We start from the raw sequence: 6,804 nt of genomic DNA on the forward strand, positions 1-6,804 counted from the left end.
GCAAAGCTTCTTGAAGTGCATATTTGAACTGGCTTTTGAAGAAGGGGTAGGATTTAAGACTGGGCAGTGTGATATGTGCTATGCTCAGGAGTTTGGCCTTTATCCCAGAGACAGTAAGGTACCACTGGAAGTGTTGTCGAAGGAGAATAATACAGTCAGTTGGGATTTAGGTAACCCTAGTGGTAGGAGAGGGAGTTAGTGGTGAGGAGAGTTTGAACACGAGGACCCCAGTTATGAGACAGGATGAGGGCCTGATCCTGGGCAGAGACGACATAAAGGAGAGGGCTGATGTGAGGGACATTTCAGAAGTATAACAACCAGATTAATTCCACAGAGGGAGTGAGGGTTGTGATCCTGTGTGTAACTACTAACAAAAATATAGAAGCTAAGAAAAGGAAAACAAAATTCGGGACTGAAATAGGTCAATCTGTAGTGCCTTAAATATTTGTCAGTGATGAGGAAGAGAAATCTGGGCTAGCAATCTTAACGTGGTTACAGAAGTGGCCTGAGTGAACGTAAATCACACGCTTACTAGCTGTGTAAGCTTAGCCAGCTTATTTCACTTCTGTGCCTTAATTTCCTCGCCTCTGTTAGGATAAGAGTAACATATCTCACAGAACTGTCGTTAGAATTAAACAAGTGAATCCATGTAAATCACTTAACAGTGACTGGCAAGCCCAGAGTAAGCCCTCAGTAAATTCAGCTATTATTAGTAGTGCTAAGAGGTGGGGGCAGGAAGATAAATCAGGAGCTTGGGATGAACATATACACACCACTGTATATAAAACAGGTAAACAACAAGGACCTACTGCATAGCACAGGGAACTCTACTTAATAGCTTGTCATAACCTGCAATGGAAGAGAATCTGAAAAAGAATATATATGTATATATAACTGAATCACTGTGCTGTACACGTGAAACTGACACAAGATTGTAAATCAACTCTACTTCAATTCTTTAAAAATGATGTAGATTTTTTAAAAAGAGAGAGGTGAGACAAGAGCCGAGACTAGCACCCGAAGAGCCTGGATTCAGGAGGCCAGTGGACAGAGCAGCAGCCGCCAGGTGTGCTAGAGCACAACAGTGGGAGAGGTCGGGACAGCAGCATCGCTGAAGTCCTCTGCGTGTCACGTCGGTTTATAATTCAGAACACTTTCAATTATTTCCTATGACTCGCTTCTCACAGTAGCCCTGGGAAATCATTAAAATAGGTATTCTCATTCCTCTTTACTAAGGAGAGAGAGCAAAATCGCCGAAGCTATAGTTAATAAATGACATGTTCGGTTTGTGACCTAGACCTCCTGATTCTGCTTCCAGGAAGTCAGAACTATGGTCTGAATTGCTTCACTCCAGATTCAGGACCCTGCCCTCCAGAATCTTTTCCAGAATCCATCTGAAGTAGATAATGTTTTTATGTAGTGTTTTTCATTTTTCTTTCCCTTTAAAAAAATCCCTAATTAACCAAAAGCAGGGGTCTAGAGCCAGGTGGCTCGACTTCCAATTCTGGCTCGCCCATGTACTAAATGTGCCACCAGTATAATAGCTGTATGGCTCTATTTTCTTATTTGTAAAATGGAAGAGATAGTACCTCGCTCTTATTAGGATTAAATGAGTTCCACCTTAGAACAGTGCCTGTTAATAATAACAACATTATTAGTTGTACTACTAAGTTAACTATACAACTTTATTAGGGTTATATTTTTCTTCTATAGCCAACATGTACATCAGTACTTTACCAGTAATTACTTTTCATTTTTGTAAAACTGGCCCTGTGACCTCAGATTTTTTTTTAATCACAAGTCACTAGAAAAGAACAAACAAAAATTAAGTCCCACTTATTGGTATTAGTTGAAGAACAAATCTACACAAACTGGGAATTATTTTTAAATGGTGCAGTAGTTTATTATGATTACATAAAGTAGTTAGAATTAATGCTTAGGAAAAAATGTTTTTAGCTCCATGACTTCCTTAAGAAGAGAGAGAGAAAAGGAGAAGGAAAGGAAAGAGAGAGGTGGGTTAGGAAGAGAACTAGAATAACAAATTCTCTGTTCTCAGTGGGCTATAGGGAAGGCATATCAGAAAAGACTTTCCTTAGGGCATAACACAGCTAAGTCTTTAAAGATGAGTAAGAGTGAGCCTACAGGGACTTCCCTGGTGGTCCAGTGGCTAAGACTCTGCGCTCCCAATGCAGGGGGACTGGGTTTGATCTCTGGTCAGGGAAGTAGAGCCCACATGCTGCATGCAACTAAAGATCCTGCATGCTGCAACTAAGACCCAGTACAGCCAAATAAATAAATAAATATTAAAAAAAAAAAAAGAGCCTGCAAAGGTGGATCTCACTAGGGAGAAGATAGACCACACTTTCAAGGAGATGGCATTTGAAACACACCTGAAGAGTAAAGAGAAGTTAGAGGTAAATGAAGATGACAGCAGGGGATTATAAGTGGATAATGAAATCGTGAGCAAAGAAAAGGAAGTTAGAAACCAACGGGCTGATGACTGGCCTGTAGTCTAGATCCTCTAGACCCTCCAGTATGGTCTGTGGACCAGCAGTATCGCCATCACCTGGGAGTCTTGTTAGAAACGCAGCATCTCTGGGCTCACCCTGACTCCTCGACCAGCATCCACATTTGAAGATCCCGGGGTGATACGTATGCACTTTAAGCTTTGGGAAGTGCTGCTCCAGAATGTATCACTGGCCCTTAATCTTGGCCGAACATCGGAATCATCTACAGAGGTTTTTTGGTTTTCTTTTTTAAGTGTTTGATGCTGGGCACCACCCCAAGAAATTCTAAATAAACTGGTAAGGGAAGTGGCCTGGACACTGGGATTTTTTAAATCTCCCCAGATAATTCTAATGTGTACCCAAGTTTGAGAAGCAGTGGAGATTGTCAAACAGTGCTTTTCAGTGGAGAGTATGGTCATTAAGCATGAAAAGGTTTATTGGGATGAACTGCAGAGCGCTAAAGGCGTAAGGGGGTGTGTGTGGAGCGGGGGCGGGGGGGTGTTGTTGGTGGGTTTGTTTTAGCTAGCCACTAGGGGCTAAATACCACCAGTATGTGAACCTATAGAGGAAAGGTTGGTTTTAACCTAAATATATTCCTGACTTGAAAATGTGACATGGAAAGTACAACATTCATCTGTGAAATATAACCTGAAATATAACCATGAGAATCCAATAGCTGTTTTTCTATATTTTAAATGTTTCTTAAAATTTTAAAAAATGTATAGTGAAATGACTAAATGGAATGATTGGTTTTCTGCCTTGTTTTCCACTACATTTGGGTTTGAAAAGCATGAAAACCCAAGGACAGACAGATTCCTCCATGCAAATGCTTCTCTCTCAGATCCACTGTCTAAACCCGGAAAGAGAAGATGACTCAAATCCTATTTCTGAAATGTCACCTTGATGGATCCTGCCCTTGCGCCTTTCCATCAGATGGCAATCTCACCACAGTTTATACACTGTCAGTATTCTGTAACAGGTCCACAGCCAGTCAGCCAAAGCGCTCATGCTTTTTGTGCAACACTGTACTTGGTATAGGCTTTTGCCCAGTGAATAACCTTCCTGCACCCCGTGTAGCTGGGGCCTACACACCCTGATTGCGTGACCAAGAACAAGAGAGATTTATAAGGGCAAGTAACACCCAACCTTTTAAACTATCACCCACATTATACCTGAATATAAATGGGCATAATAGTTTTTTTTAATTATAGAAACATATCCACTATTTCTAGAAAGATAATGTTCGCGTGCATTGAGGTGCTAAGAGAAAGACCTTGCTTCTTATTGCAAGATTAATTGGGAAGCTGGACTGGTTTTTGGAAGATGAAGCAAAACAAAAAAAGTTCAACTGGGCTGTAGTGATGACTGCACATCTATATACATTTACTAAAAATTATCAAGCTATATATAATAGATGAATGATATGGTATATAAATGATATATCAGTTAAGCTGTAAAAAGTTGGGGGGAGGGTCAATTAGAAAAAAATTGCTAAGAATTCTCCCTAAGAAAACAAAGTGAGATCACCAGGGTAGCATTATCATAGGAGCGTCTGAGAAGCCTGGTGCCTGGAAGGTTAGGAATAGATGGTAAAAGCAGAGGTGAGAAAATCCTGATCTTCTTACTCGGATTTGCACATTCTCTGGGACATGGCCTGCCCAAATGAGTCACTTTCCTTCTCTGGAACCTCTGCAGAGTCATGGGAGTGGGGCAGGTGTTGAAATCACCCCAGAAGGAATTGATACTTTGATATTCTTGGCTCCAAGCTTTAGTGACCTGGGGCATGGAGGTCAGTGCCACTTTTAATACAAAAAAGGAAGGCAGGACCATGGTGGGGCAGACAGAGGAAGTGCTGTACTAACATGTTTACAGAAGCCAAGGCAGCCTGGGTGACCCACCTAAAGGGAAAGAAACTTGTCTGGGGTAAGTAAGCAACCTCAAGGTCACTGAGAACACTTTCAGGCCCCAACAGAAGCAGAATTCTAGAGGTTCTCCTGGACCTGCAAAAATAGTCTGTTGCATGTATGGGAGTGAACAGGGTTGTTCCCAAAATTCATCTTGCCTGACTCGCCTTTTCTCTAGGGCCTATGTCTTGTTCTCGGGCAGGCATTCAGGTGTCACCCTTTCACACTGCTGGGGAGGAAGGGACATACGAAGGAAGAACTTTGTTTTATGGAGGAGGAGTTCCTACCAAGAACAATACTGCACAAGAGTATGAAAACCTCTGCCAAAGGATGTTGATTTATTTTGACTTATTAAGACTGGCTCTGAAACACTGATAACTTTATGCAGGTATTATCCAGTAGGGCAAGATGTTCTTAGTGGAGTGTCCATGAAAAAGCTCAAATAAAATTGATTTATCCTGTCATGACTGACATGAGGCAGGAGAAGGGAAGGTATTCTTTGCAATGGCAGAAGATAGTCTTTCATTTGAATTTGCATATGGAAAAGCAATTTCATAGTAAATGAAGTAAGGACACTGTTCTCCCTTCTTGAAAGGCTGCATTTTGCAGGGTGAGAGGTTTATCATACAACACAGAGGCATGACCGAGATGCTGCATCCTGACTCCGTACCCCTGGCCCCGTGTGCCCTTGAAAACCCCAGACATTTGGATGGAAATCTCAGAGCACCTTTGTCAGCCTCCTTACTTCACAGATAAGACTGAGGCCCAGAGGTCTGCAAATGGCTTTCCCCAGTACCTGAGTGAGTGACCTGAGCGTCAGAGACTTCAGAACTAGAAGAGGATCTTTCCGACTCCATCCCTGAAACCCCTAATACGGGAAACGATCTTCTGTGGAGGGGACAGGGTCACCCAGAGAAGGTCATTGCCTTCCAAGAGCTTTCTAGCACACTTCAGGGCTTTGTTCCCTGAGGCATCTAGCAAATCGCCTCAGTCAAAAGTATGTTAAACCACCCCATTAAGAAGTCGAGGGCCCCCATTCTCTGAGGCATTTCTGCTGAATGGCAAGGAAGATTTTGGCAAGTTCTTTAAAATAAATAAATAAATAAAAGGAAGGGGGGGAAAAAGCTAAACTCACCACCTATTGTTTCTCTATCCACAGGATCATATTGTTTTTATTGCCAGTATTGAGAAATTCATGGAAGATAAGTCAGCAGGAAGTAAAAATTTACGGAGAAGGGTGTGTGTGTTTGCTGCTTCCACACATTAATGGCATGATTTTTTTTTTATGCACAAAGAAAAAAAGGAAAAGAAAACCACCCACATTTTAATTTAGCATGAGCCAATTTACAGAGCATGAAAATTCACTTTCATTCCCAGGATTGGCACGTGTGCAATTAGCAATGCAGTGTATATACGAGAAGCCATGCTGTTACCAGTTTATCTCAAGTAATTTGGTGTCATTTACAAAAGGAAGAAATTCCTGCCGCCAGAAGAGACAGAAGGAGATGGAATGATCAAATCATGGAGAAACACTAAAATTACTAAAAATCCACAACAGCTCGCCTTATTTTTCTTGGACCCAAACTGTCAGGGTATAAACACTATTTGTTTCTTTTTTAAAACATCTATAGTTTTGCTGTAAATAATAACACTGTATAAATTCTAACAGAAAAAATGGAATAAATGTCAATAAGGCACTGCCTCTTAGAACACAAAGAGAATATTGCAGATGCATTTAACATAACGGGGGTCTCAAGTGACTTCACCCCAAAAGAAGGAGGAGGGGTGATGGGTAGGGGGATCTTCACCGATTCTTGTATATTAGCAATTATAATGTTTGTATACGCAAAACTGCTAGCTTGATTTTAAAAAAACAAATCTTTAAAATCTGCTGCAAATTTAAATAATTCCCAAAATGAGGAATTCTGTAGTTCTGTGAAAAAAATTTTTCTTCAGAATACTAATATTTTGATGCATGTGTATCACCTTATTTTGATTAAATCTTTTCCAATTTTGCAAACACTACAGTATACTGCAACACAGAAGATTTTATCTGTAAACACAAAGCCCTTCATCTAATATTTGTTGCTATTGCCAATTTTTCAATGAAATGACCTAAAAATGAAAAAAAAAACCCTATACGGTAGTTGCTTTAGGGGGAGGGGGGTGCTGGTAGTGCTTAAAAGGGTAATGCTTGCCGCTTTAGAGGTGGATGGTGCTCATAAGAGGCCCCTGTCAGGGGTATTTTCAGTGGACTGCACAGAAATTCTTAGCTAGTAGAATGGCAGCACGCTGTAAACTTATTCCTGTATCGTGTACTGGCTGTAAGATGTAGACACCTTTCAGTAAGCCAATCATTTGTAACCATTCTAGCCATGTCATATTAGGTTAAT

At 40.9% G+C, this 6,804-nt stretch overlaps 1 protein-coding gene across 1 annotated transcript in view; it reads left to right on the forward strand.

Moving 5' to 3' along the window:
- ANK3 (ankyrin 3) overlaps window positions 1–6,027 on the forward strand; it is a 328,736-nt gene extending 322,709 nt beyond the window's left edge. The window contains exon 42 of the mRNA XM_060033488.1: window positions 5,571–6,027. The gene's annotated coding sequence lies outside the window, so the exon portion shown is untranslated. The remainder of the gene's footprint in view (window positions 1–5,570) is intronic.
- Window positions 6,028–6,804: the final 777 nt, after the last annotated feature.

This window comes from Delphinus delphis, chromosome 16 (assembly GCF_949987515.2).
Source record: "Delphinus delphis chromosome 16, mDelDel1.2, whole genome shotgun sequence".
NCBI classification, from domain to species: Eukaryota; Metazoa; Chordata; class Mammalia; order Artiodactyla; family Delphinidae; genus Delphinus; species Delphinus delphis.